The sequence below is a fragment of the Mercurialis annua genome, linkage group LG7 (assembly GCF_937616625.2).
Source record: "Mercurialis annua linkage group LG7, ddMerAnnu1.2, whole genome shotgun sequence".
NCBI lineage: Eukaryota > Viridiplantae > Streptophyta > Magnoliopsida > Malpighiales > Euphorbiaceae > Mercurialis > Mercurialis annua.
Window position 1 is genome coordinate 10,811,504 of NC_065576.1, and position 13,533 is coordinate 10,825,036.

A 13,533-nucleotide genomic window follows, 5' to 3' on the forward strand; every position below is an offset into this window, starting at 1 on the left:
ATTAACGAATAATTTATATTTAAAATAAAGTAAATAAAATATTCACTCACCTCTTGTAGTTCTCAAGAAAATATTACACTGTCACTTTTAAAATTTCGACACCTTACTCCGATATTTTTAAATTATAAAATCGCAAATTTAAATCGAAAAAGTATTAGAAATTAATATTTTATTTTTAAAATTTTATAAAGAGCGGAGTGTTTTTTTTAAATTCATAATTTAAAAAAAAAATTATAGGGAGTGGGTTTGATTCCCACATGGGAATTAATTTAATTGATTCCATGTGGGAATCAAAGTAACAAGTTCCCCTTAATCATACCCTTAATCTATGATTAAGGGGAATCCGCAAGTATGACTTGCGGATTCATGGTGAATCCGCAAGTCATACTTGCGGATTGGGGGGTGAGGCACTATTTGGGAAATAATTTATTTTAGGGGAATTAAATGGGAAAAAACCCGTTTCATCCATGCATAATAATTCTATAGCAAAATAGAGACCATAGAAAACCCTAAATCTTTTAGTAGACCTCGATGTAGGACTGTTAAAATCGATCAAAATCATCAAATATGTAAACTTACCAATTTCATTCATGTTCAGGTTAGTGAATCCATATCAGAAACGTATAAAGTCGTTTACGACACGAAATAAATGAATCGTAACAAGGATTAGCTCGGTAATCTATCTACTACTATGTTTTTAGAGTATGTTATTTAAAATAAATAAATTAGGGTATTGGATGCGTCAGACGGGACGTGATGGTTGACAGGTAAAATGCAAGTGGAGAGTACAAGTAAAATGGTACGGTCAAAGAAGACGAATCTAGGGAAGGGAAATTTAGAATCTGACAAAACAAACGAAATGACAAAAGGTGATATGAATTTAGGGTTTGTCTTTGAAGAGCGAGCCATAAAACTGGTCTCATCATATGAATATGTCGGCTACAGAGGTCTTCATTGCTAGCTGTATTCTATTCAGTTCCATTTCAACTAGCCTTTGTTTTTTGGTTGTGCTTAAACCCTTTTATGACAAAAACTATGTACACTGCTCTCCTTGCACCTTGTTTTGAACTAGGAATGGCAATGGGAGTGCTTCGAGTACATGTCTTGAAATTTGAGGCTGGGATCAGAGTGGGACATCATTAGCTGTTTTAATCCCCGCCACATAGTTACAATAAATGTTTTAAGAGTTGAATCGGACCAGTTGGTACAGCTGGTACGGCTCAGCCGGTTCCCTTAAGGACCTAAGACTGATTTGGTTTTAGTATTTTATAAAAAATCAAAATTTGAAAATGGTATTTTGTTGGACCGGCTGGTCTATCGCCGTCCACCCACCGCCGCTACCCACCACCATCCGCTATTATTCATCGTCAAGTCTTTTCGGCAACCGATCCTCCTCAGACGAGGAGTAACAGATTTGCTCCTAGTCTGAGAAAAAGCAATTGCTTTTCCTCAGTTGCCGAAAAAAATTTGGCAGTTGACGGCGACAGTGGGTGGTGGATAGTTTGATTAAATTAAGTTTGATTTGGTTGGTTAGATTTAGTTAAATTTTTAATTTTTCAAATTTTTAATTAAATTGTGAGAATTTAAGGGTAGTTTGAGTATTTTAGGTTTTTTAAATTTTAAGGATTTTCTGACGAGCAATCAGGTGATGTGGAGGTGTATAATTGTTTTTAAGTGAGCTCATCAAATTTAACGGTATCAAATAATTGAATTTTAAGACTATTTTTGAAGATTAGGGGTTTCTTGTAAAGGGGCTCTGAAATGAAGGGTCACAGATGATTATGTGCAAAAATCCTCATTTGTTTTTTGAAGATAAAAAAAATTGTTATTTTTAGTCTTCTAGCAAAATAATAAGCTTTTTTATATTACTAATTTCGCATTACGTACTACGCACGTGATTCGTAGTGTGACTTGTCAAATTATTATAATTATATTCACTATGAATTAAGGAGATTATATTATGTATAGTTAGTAATTGTTTTTATAATTGCAAATTATATTTAAGTATAAACTATTAAATAATATTTAAAATAATAGATAATTAATTTGAAATAATTTATCTTATTTAATATTTTAAATACTTATTTTAACAGTTTAATTTTTTTTAATTGATAGTCAAAGTTTATAATAATAGATAATTTAAATAGAAAATATTAAATAATAACTAAAGTAGTAATTTATTAGAATGGTTTATCTTATTTAGAATTTTATATGAGTAAAAAGTAAATTAAATAGTAATTATTAAATATTAAAATTATTTTTTCTATAATTAAACATCTAATATTTTAATGTTGTTGTATTTTCTGTTCAAATTAAATTTTAATTAGACTCTATTTTTAAAAATTAAAAAGTTATACACTATTAGGACTCTAATTATAATATAGCTTTAATAATTGTATACAAAATTATTAAAGCTATATTATGAGTTAGAATTTAAATATTAATTAAAAGGATAGAAATTAGAATATTAACTAAAAAGAATAGAAAGAAATTTACTATTAAAATTATTGAAGCCAATTTTATATTAAGCGATTTAACTACCAATACACTACTATTATATATTGAACTGTGTATACTTATCAATTGATGATAACATCGCTTAATTTTAATTTTAAAGTTTTGTGGTGTCTAATTATATTTGAAACACCGCTTGGACAGTATCAAAGCACAGATGAAAAGGTGGACTGTCAAATTTACCGTGCATGGCCCTACCGCACATGAGAAATTTTGTTGGCCTAAAGTACATAATACATTATTTCTGCTTAGGCAAACCTAGAAGAAAATTTATGGGATTTCGTAAAATTTTATAACAAAGTCTAATATCAATAATTATTAGATAAATCAATTTAATTTTTTTTTTGACACACCCTATCTAAATTAAATTGTAATTTAAAATTTCAAATATTTTCCTATTTAAAAACATACTCTTGATTTTCTAATTTTTTATAAATTTTATTTCTATAAAATACATAATATACATTAACAATTCAATTGAAAGAGTTTTCTTATTTAGGTAAGAATATCATCAATATATAATTGCGGATAAAGATGACAAATCAATTATATTTAGTAAATTACAATTCAATTCTAATTAAAACTCTAATTATAATATATCTTTAATAGCTAATTAATTAATTACTATAAAACCATTATTTAGTGATAAATTTAAAAGGATTATTCGGTAAATTTTCCTGTTCCCCCCCCCCCCTCATCCGTGCTTTTATATATAGCATAGATATAGATTATTCTTTTGATGAATAGTACGCATGTTATAAGTCAAAAAGATGGCAAAACCCCAAATTTTAAATTTTCTCAAAAAAGTGATACATCTAAGTGCCACACTACAGGTTACGATTTAGAAAAATAATTAGAAGAATCAAAATTCCGCGAACAAGATACAAAAAAAAAAATTAAAACAATCCAATACTGAATAAGTAAAATACGTATTAAAAATTTTATAAAAATAAGCCATCTTAGAAAAACAGTTAAAATCACCATATCTTGTTTGTGACTTTGTTCCAAAAAAAATCTACTATTTCTACACTTCCAAATTTTCTGCACCACAAAAAATTACAAAATTTGTCATAACTTCCAATAAGACCTATTGGGATAATATGTTGCCTTTGAATTATAAAATTCACAAAAAAAGAGAAAAATCCACACGGCATCCAATTTTTGAGTAATATCACACTAAATATTTCTTGTGAAGCCACATTAAATAAAACAAATGAGCTTGCGTTTCCACAATACCGCAGAATTACCAGGTGAGGTAATAGATCGTCTTGCCAAAAAAATCAAGTGATAAAATTATGCAACGTTAACCAAATAAAAAAATTTAACTCAAGAAGGAGTTCACAATTTCCAGATTTTATTAAAAGGGACTGAAAGACCACCACAAATCTGCTCATAATATATAGCAGCCCTGCCAACCAGACCTTGAGCTGGATCTTGAATAACAGTCGATGGACGAGTACTATGGTCTTCCTTAGCTCGACATGAATTATCCTAAACACCATATACCAAGCAACAACTTCCACAACACGAGGAGCATAATCGTCACAGTCAACAGATATTTAAGACCGGAAGAGCAGAATTCTAAGGAATACGACGAGCATCTCCGACTTCCAAAATAGCAGTTGTAGGATCAACAATCACGGTTTCCACAAAACCAGCTGAATTACCAGTTAGCAAGCGACAAGAGGAAGCTGAAGTACAGACCCGAGAGCTTGAATTCTAAATTCCTCATCCAAATGACCCAGACGAGGAGAAAAGACATTGAAAATAGACTGAAAATCACATAATAACAACAATTTGGCATCTCTCAAATTAGTGCCTTGCGCCTCAATTGAATGAGAAACTAAAATTTGTTTTCAATTGGTTTCAAAATCTCTTTCAATTAGCTTATTTGTCTATGCTTTTAAAACATGCTTTTATTCTTTTTGTGCTTGACAAAGGAGGAGAAGTTTCTATGCTCAAATTGCTAAGTATTTTCAAATATTCCTTACTTATGTCTTACATATTGCTTTGATCTTATGTGCATAAAGTGAGCGGGAGCGAAAGATCAATTTGTCTTTTACTTTTTTTGATGAATAATTTGTCTCTTACTTAACTTAGCCATTTTAGCATGTTGATTGTCAAACTCAAAAAGGGGGAGATTGTTGGACCCTTGTCCTTTCAAACTCCTTTGTTTTGACTTTGACAATCAACTATGAGTGATCTAATCTTATTTATTAGTATATAAGAACTCATAGGAATAATCGGAAGTCAATTCGAAGCTCTTTAGCAAAAATCGAGTTTTTGAGTTGCAACCTGTCCAGTAGCATATCTCGCCCGTGATGAACTTTCATCTCGGGGGCGATATTTAAGCTGACAAAACCTAATCGACCGTTGGGAAGAATCTCGGACGCGACGAATGGATCTCGAGCGCGATAAATGAGACCGTTGAAGATCCAAAGGATATATTTTTAAAAACCCAATGAAGCGTTGACACGTGGAACTAGCCGTTAAAGGATTTTGGCCTATTCAAATATCTCGCCCGTGATATTTCCATCTCGGGAGAGATATTTTTGCTGAGAGCAAAATTTGTTTTCTTTGTTTGGGGATTGCTTTGGGTATAAATATAAACTCATTTGCAATGTTTCAAGATTAATGATTTCCACACATTAAAACAACAAACACACATCTTAAATTTACATTTGTTTTGTTGTAGTTTTGGAGTAAGCTTGTAAACTCCTAAATCATTGTGGGTTCTTAGTTAGCCTTAGAAAATCAAGTGTGAGTTAGAGTTTAGCTTTGAGAAACCTCAACCCTTATAAGTTAGAGATTAGATTTGGAAAATCTCATAATTGGTATTTAGCTATAAAGTACTAAATTTGAAATTTGAAATTAGTTTATAAAACTTCTTGGGAATATCTTTTAGTGGATTCTAAATCTCAATCTTTGATTGAGTAGTGGAGTAGGATCGATTTGTGATTCGTGTCACTCTAAATCTCTTGTGTCAATCCTCTATCCCTTAAACTCTTTCTAATTTTTATATTCCTCATTCAAAGAGTTTAATCTTTCGATTCACATTCAAAAACCACGGTTTGCCATACCCCATAGGGTCTTTCAATGTACAGGCGCTAATTTGCAGGAGGGGGCTTTAGAGAGCAATTCAACTAACATGTGTAGTAAGCTAATAGATCGATTATCCTTAATATTGGACAATCCTTTAGAGATATTAAATTTGTAGAAATCCAAAAATAACTCAATAATAGCATGATTCATAAAAGACCAAGCTCTCCAATATAAGTAAAAATTGAAATTGTCAAGACCTAGAGTCTTTCTTTGACCACAAGAAGAAAGCGCATGTACAATATCAATCTCATCAAAAGGTTTAATCAAAGAGTCTGACTGAGCTACAAAGATTTTCTTAAAATCTAGAGCAGAGATATCGAACAACAGCTTGTCTTTCTGATTGTAGAGAGAACTATAAAACTTTTTAATGTGGAATCTGATATCCTTAGACTTAGGAAAGGTTGTAGCATTAACATGAACTGAAGAAATATGATTGTACATATAGAAATTATTGTACGTCAAATAACATCGAAAGTATTGGCTTTAGAAGACGGAATGTCTAATGTTTTTTCACCCGGAAAACTAATTTGATTGTTGCGAGCGGAGCGCACAGGACGTGCTTTGGAAGAAGCCATCTGTTACGAGCCATATAATTGGGAATAACGAGAGCTCCTATAATGGACAGAGGCCATATTATAGATAACCTTAGTGATCTTATCCCCTCTCATACTCCATTTAACCCTCGACTTCTAAAACCACAAAGATTCAACTCTTTTTTCTGCCACCCACAAATCTTCTCTGAACTTTCAAATGTCTAATTTTTTCCGACTAAGCTGCCAAATCCTCCACAAGAATCTTATCAGAAAGCTCTTGAATTCGCTTTTCCTAATCACCAAAAATTTGTGGATTCCAAGATTTTGCAACTCCTTTAATCTCTAAATACAATTAGTAAAATTAGAACAAACTTAACCCCAGCTTTCCTCCACAAAGTGCCGAATTGCTCATGTTCCCATCAGGCATCCACTAAGCAAAAATGGTTAGAACCTAAATCAAAATTATTAGCCAAATGGAAATAAATAGGAACATGAACAGACTGCCCTCCAGGCAGAGAAGATAAGGACACATTCAGCTAGAGAGAACCTATCGCAGTAGAGATTAAGCATTTGTCAATCGATGACGTAGAAAAAAAAATTTGAATTATAAAGCCTTTCCTTGAAGTAGGAGATACAATATCTTAGAGTTATTAACAAAATCACAAAAGCCAACATAGAAGCAAAATATCGTGAACCATTCAATCTCTCCTCAGGAATCAAAGTATCATTAAAGTCACCGCTAAAAAAAATGGTACCAACAAAACCTAGAAGAAGGCTTAACTCCTGCCACAAACCCTCTTTTTGAACTAAACATTGGGTATACTCCTCCAAACCATCAGTTCCTTCTTTGTTGTACTTGTTTCACACTCGAGACCAAAAATTATCTGAAGATTGGTGATTGAGAAATTTCCTATAAACCCGAGATGAATACATATCCTCGTGAAACCTATAACTAGAGGATCAACCAGACATCTTTTTAAAAAATTGAAATTATTAGTAATATATGGAATGATGTGTATCATGGAGTAATATAAAACTCTTGTTTATAGACATATAAAGAACTAACAAACACATATTGGATTCTTTACATCTAACCGTTAGATCGATTTCTTTAAATTCCAACCATTTGATTAAATTGTACGAGAATCTTATTAATTATGACATGTTTCAATTTTCTACATCACTTTATTATATGGTGAAAATTTTCAACCAAGCACATCTTGGATTATTTACATCAAACCGTTATATAAATTTTTTTAAATCTCAATCATTTGATTCAATTGTATAAGAATTTTAATAACTTTGACATGTCTCACTTTTCAACATCATTTTAATACATGGTGAAAATTTTCAACCAAGCACATTTTGAATTATTTATATCAAAATGTTAGATCAACTTCTTTATACCCCAACCATCTGATTTAATTGTACAAGAATCTTAATAATTATGACATGTCTCACTTTCCAACATCACTTTATTACATGACCTCAACCATTTGATTAAATTGTACAAGAATCTTATAAATTATGACATGTTTCAATTATATGCATCATTTTATTACATGGTGAGAATTTTCAACCAAGCACAGTTGGATTCATTACATCAAACCTTTAGATCTATATTTGAACTCCAACCATTTGATTAAATTGTATAAGAATCTTATAAATTATGACATGTCTTAATTTTCAACATCACTTTATTACATGGTAAAAAAATTCAACCAAGCACATCTTGAATTCTTTTCATCAAACTCTTAAATCGATTTCTTTAGACCCCAACCATTTGATTCAATTGTACAAGAATCTTATTAATTATAACATGTCTCATTTTTCAACATCACTTTATTACATGGTGAATTTTTTTAACCAAGCACATCTTGGATTCTTTTCATCAAACCCTTAGATCGATTTCTTAAAACCCCAATCATTTGATTCAATTGTACAAGAATCTTATTAATTATGACATGTCTCAAACATCATTTTTTTACATGGTGAATTTTTTAACCAAGTATATCTTGGATTATTCACATCAAATCGTTAGATCGATTTTTTTTTAAATCCCAATCATTTGATTCAATTGTATAAGAATTTTATCACTTTATCACATGTTTAACAATATTTTTCTATAAATAATTTCATAAAGGAAGTTTGGAAAATCATAAACTTCTATAACAAAAATACTTACTTCTTCTCACTTTGAAAATGAATTATAATATTGGTGGGTCATCATATCATTCATCTTCATCTGATGAAGAAAATGATGTATTAATAAATAATTATATTGTACAACAACAAACTGAAGAAGATTTGATGTCTTGTATGATATGTAATTGTTGGGTTTTATAGGTTCATAACGCAGCGGAATTTCAAAAATTTATCTAAAAACCCAAACCAAGATCCATGTAATTCGAATTAACAGAATAATTACTTACTTGTATGTCGAATTCAACAGCAATGTAGGAAGGAAGGAGGTGGTTCACTTTGGTGATACCTGGCCTCGGATCAGAAACGCCTCCAAAAGAACGCGTCCTCTACGAGTATCCACACGAACATACCTTAGCCAAAACTAGTGCTTGTGTGCTAGCACTATTGCTTCACAAGCAATTTCGAATTTTAGTGATTTAGTGAATAATGAATTTCGTGATTCTCAAACCAATTGCTTAATGAGTATTTATAGTGATAAATAACACTAGGGTTTGAGACAAATTCGAATTTCAATCTCATTGCAATTCTACAAGTTTATGTTTATCAAAAACTCCTTTTATGATAATTATCCATATATATTAATTACTATATTTATTATCTTTCAAAAATAATAAATTAAAAAAAACACTTATCCTTAAATTTCGAATTAATATATATATTTATTAATATATATATATATATATATATATATATATATATATATATATATATATATATATATAATTAATCACTTAATCACATTGGGCTTGTACAACCCATAACTGTTTTGGGCCTGTTCTTAGTGTGCGACCCTGTAGGTTCATATAACGTTGGCAGTAGGCTCGAAATCCCTATTTCAGCCCACAAGTCATAAGTGGCCTCTAGCAAGACATTATGACTACCCAAGTTATATGAATATCGATAATCCGATTTAACCATTTACAATAATATTTCAATCCCTTTGTCTCTCGATATCCAGATTGAATATAAGGCATAGTTATGTCATCCTTATAACATTCAATCATTAGTTTCTTGACTCTAAGTAGACTGAAAATGATAACTTCTTATCAATTAGCATGGCCATGCATTTTCTTCAGCCTATCTTCTTCAAGGGGCCCATAGATATCTTACTCAAATAAATGAGGGACAAATTCCTTCTCAGTCACTCACATTTCTCACATAGTTACTTTCATATCCAATGACAATCTATTCCATTATCCTGTTAAAGATAATGTAAGACTGTATCAAAATATGAAATAGCTATGTAGAAATTCATGATGATTTCAAGGTCAAAGGATTATACTAATAGAACTGTAATGAGAATTACTTATGACAGTGATCTATGTAGTATTCTCACAGTGGGTCATCCAGTGCCTTATTTCTCAAATAGCACCTATGATTTGACTTAATATCTCATATACATGATTAGTAAAACATAATCATCAGTCAACATCATACTAGTCTCAATGTTCTATTAAGACTAGGGATAAATGGTATATAATTCTTTTATTAAACCTAAGGTAACTACTATCAAGTCACATACTCGATGACCTTAGAAAGAATTAACCATTCAAGTATTTTAATCATTAATATAAAATGATAAAAACTGCCAATCAATAAATAATAAAATGATAAAGTCAAAACATGGTCAAACATGATTGACCTAGTGCATATCACTAACAGTAATAATAATAAAATTATTGCATACTATGAACATCAAATACAACAACAACAACGATTGTCTTATCGAGGTTCAAGTTCAAATCATATTGTGATTAATCGGGATCGTGAAGTGGCAGATCATAATTTATTCAATAATTATTTTTTTTATAATCCATAATATGGTGATGATATATTTCGACGACGATATTGAATACCTCGAAATTTATTCCTGCAAGTTGTTGATGCAACAAAACAACATGATTCATACTTTCAACAACATATTAATGCTCTTTGGTAAAAATGGGTTATCAACGTTGCAAAAAGTGACAATTGTGTTTCGGATGCTAGCATATGATCTACCCGCAAATCTAACCGACGAATATGTAAAAATTGACGAGTTAACGACAATTGAAAGAATCGTTTTGTCGCGCTATTGTGGAGATTTGTTTTGAAAAATATTTGAGATCACCAAATGTAAGTGACATTGCTCGGTTACTCCATGTTAGTGAACAATGTGGTTTTTCTGGAATGTTGGGTAGTCTAGATTGCATGCATTAGAGGTGGAAAAAATTTTCTACAGCATGTGCCGAACAATATGCAGGTCATTGAAGAAAACCAACAATTATCCTGGAAGCTGTAGTACATTATGATCTATGGATATGACATGCTTATTATGGTATGCCTGGTACTAATATTTTAACGTATTAGAGTAATCATATCTTATTTCTAATTTAACACAAGGTATTTCTCCTCCTGCTAAATATGTTATCAATGAAAAAGAATATAATATGGGTTAATATCTAGCTGATTCTATATACTCAAAGTAGTCTACTATTGTAAAAACTATTCATGAACCACGTACTCCGAAAAAGAAATAGTTTGCCATAAAACAAGCCTGTGAAAAAAATGTTGACCGGGCATTTGGAGTTCTACAATCACGATTTGCAATTATCGTAAGACCGGCTCGTTTTGGAAAAACAATGTTGCATGATATAATGACATCTTGCATAATAATGCACTATATGATCATCGAGGATGTATGTGATTTAAATACAGCAATTACAAACTCAATGTAAGGAGAAATACCGCAAGTTGAAATGATATTAAATGATGATACTCAATTTGAAGAATTCCTTGCTCGACCGGACAAATTAAGGACAAAGATGCGCACATTGCACTTCATAACAAATTGATTGATCATTTACAGAAAAAATATATTAATGCGGAGGCATGAAAAAGATTATTCAAATTGTACTTCTTTTTAATATTTGAATGTAATCTATTATTTTAATTTATTGTAATTTTAATTATTAATCGGTATATCTTTTTAAAATTGATAATCAAATATTAAATAATATTATATAATTAAAATTAGGCTTAATTGTATAAAAAAATCACCAACTTTCGCGTGTTTTTGGTATTTAACATAATCTTTTTTTCTTGGCATAAAAAATCACCAACTTTCATTTTTTGGCATATTTTTCCACGGGATTTGAAACAGCACCGTTTTGAATGTAAAATGGCGCCGTTTTGCGCTAAAACGGCGTCGTTTTGCGCTTAATTTTTCAAAGGAAACGGTATGTGGACGAATATGCCAAAAAATGAAAGTTGATGATTTTTTATGCTAAGAAAAAAAGATTATGTTAAATACCAAAAACACGCGAAAGTTCGTGATTTTGGTGCAATTAAGCCTTAAAATATTAATTTAACATTATTTGAGAATTATTAAATATATTAATAGATGAGGGTGTATATGGTTAAAATATAAATATAGGTGTAAATTGGTAAATGGTTAAATATATTATTGAACATAAAAGAGAACTTTTAGAGAATATTTTGTTCGTGTGAAATCTAGGATCATGGATTGGAGTAAAACATTCTAGAAAATCTGAGAAATTCTTAGACGAACTCATTTCATTATATAAAATTATGAACCATACATTGATTGTATGATACGTGACAACAATAAATATATTAACCAATCAATAAATATCACATTAAATGTTTATATTAATATGATATTTATTGATTGATTAATATATTTATTGTTGACACATGTCATATAATAAATAAATAATTCATAATTTTACATGACAAATTAAGTTTATGCAATTTAAAAATAAATATCATGTTAGAGATGCCCTTAACAACGAAAATAAAGAAGTTTTTACCTTGTCTAACTTACTTGAAGTAATTTATCACAGGAAAGTTTATGTGCATTGTTTAGATAAAGTTTTTATAAACCCATAAGTGGGGATTTTTGCACTCCACTATTTAATAATAGCACTTCATTTTCATATTTATTTATTATATATGACTAATTTGCCTTCTGTTAAAAATGATTTGATTTTTCACCATTTAATGCTCTATAATTTATCCTTTAAAAAGTTTTATTATAATAATATATATTTCTTAGGGTTGAGATTTTGTGCAGACAAAAATTTTTTTTTTTTTTTTTTAATCTTATCTACTTATTTATCATAAAAGATACTCCCTCCGTCCCAATAGAGTTGTCCACTTTGAGAAATTTTTTTGTCCCAAAACTCTTATCCACTTTCAAAAAGTAACTAATTTTTACATTTAATTTTTTTATATTATCCCTAATTAAAATCCACTAATAAATAAATTGAAAGTGGACCCTATAATTAATAGGAGTATGACAAAAAAAATAAGTAAAATTTATAAATAATAATTACTTTTCTTAAACTGTGTGATAAAGGCAAAGTGGACAACTCTATTGGGACGGAGGGAGTATTATTTTAAAATGACAATTCAGTAAAACTGATTTTGTTAAAATATGAATTATTTTTTCTAGGTCAATGATTCAAAAAATAAAAAAAATTAACACTATATATACACTAATCTTACACTATATAAAAAAATTGTCGGTCGGTTTGGTTGGTTCGGTCGACCGAACCGAAAAAACCGAAAACCGAAATTGAAAACCAAAAAAGGTATTTTTCGTAAATAGAAAAAGTCAGAAAAGAAAAGTCAAAACTTGCAATGTAAAGTTGTAAATAAAATGTCGAAACATGTATTTTGAGAAATTACCACTTTTTTCATTGAATAAATTAAATGAAGTTTTTCTCACTTGGTAATAATTTAATGGTGCCCAATTAAAAAAAATTCACTCAATTGAATAAAAAGAAAAACACAAAAAATAAAATTGTTTAATAATTTTCATATGAGTAAAATTTAATGTTGTTGATTCAATTGAGAGGATTTGAATTTTGACTGTAATTGAAATTAATCTTTTTAAATTATACTAGAACTGAAAAAATTAAAAAATATAATTAGAATTAATAAAAATGTCAATATTTGGATTTTTTATCTTATTTTATCTAATTTTGAAATAATTTAATTGTAATTTTTATTTTGAAATAAATGTATCAACAATAAAGCATCCTATAAAATTAAGACGTTTTCGAAAAAAGAAGGAAATAATAGTAAGGCTAGGATAATGGCGAGTAAATATGAAAAACTTAAAGAAATAAACAATTTTAATGAGGGATAATAAAGTCCTTTAACATTAAAGTGG

At 29.7% G+C, this 13,533-nt stretch overlaps 1 pseudogene; it reads left to right on the forward strand.

Annotated features, from left to right (window-relative positions):
• Positions 1-6,729: 6,729 nt before the first annotated feature.
• Positions 6,730-11,188, forward strand: LOC126656783 (uncharacterized; annotated as a pseudogene).
• Positions 11,189-13,533: the final 2,345 nt, after the last annotated feature.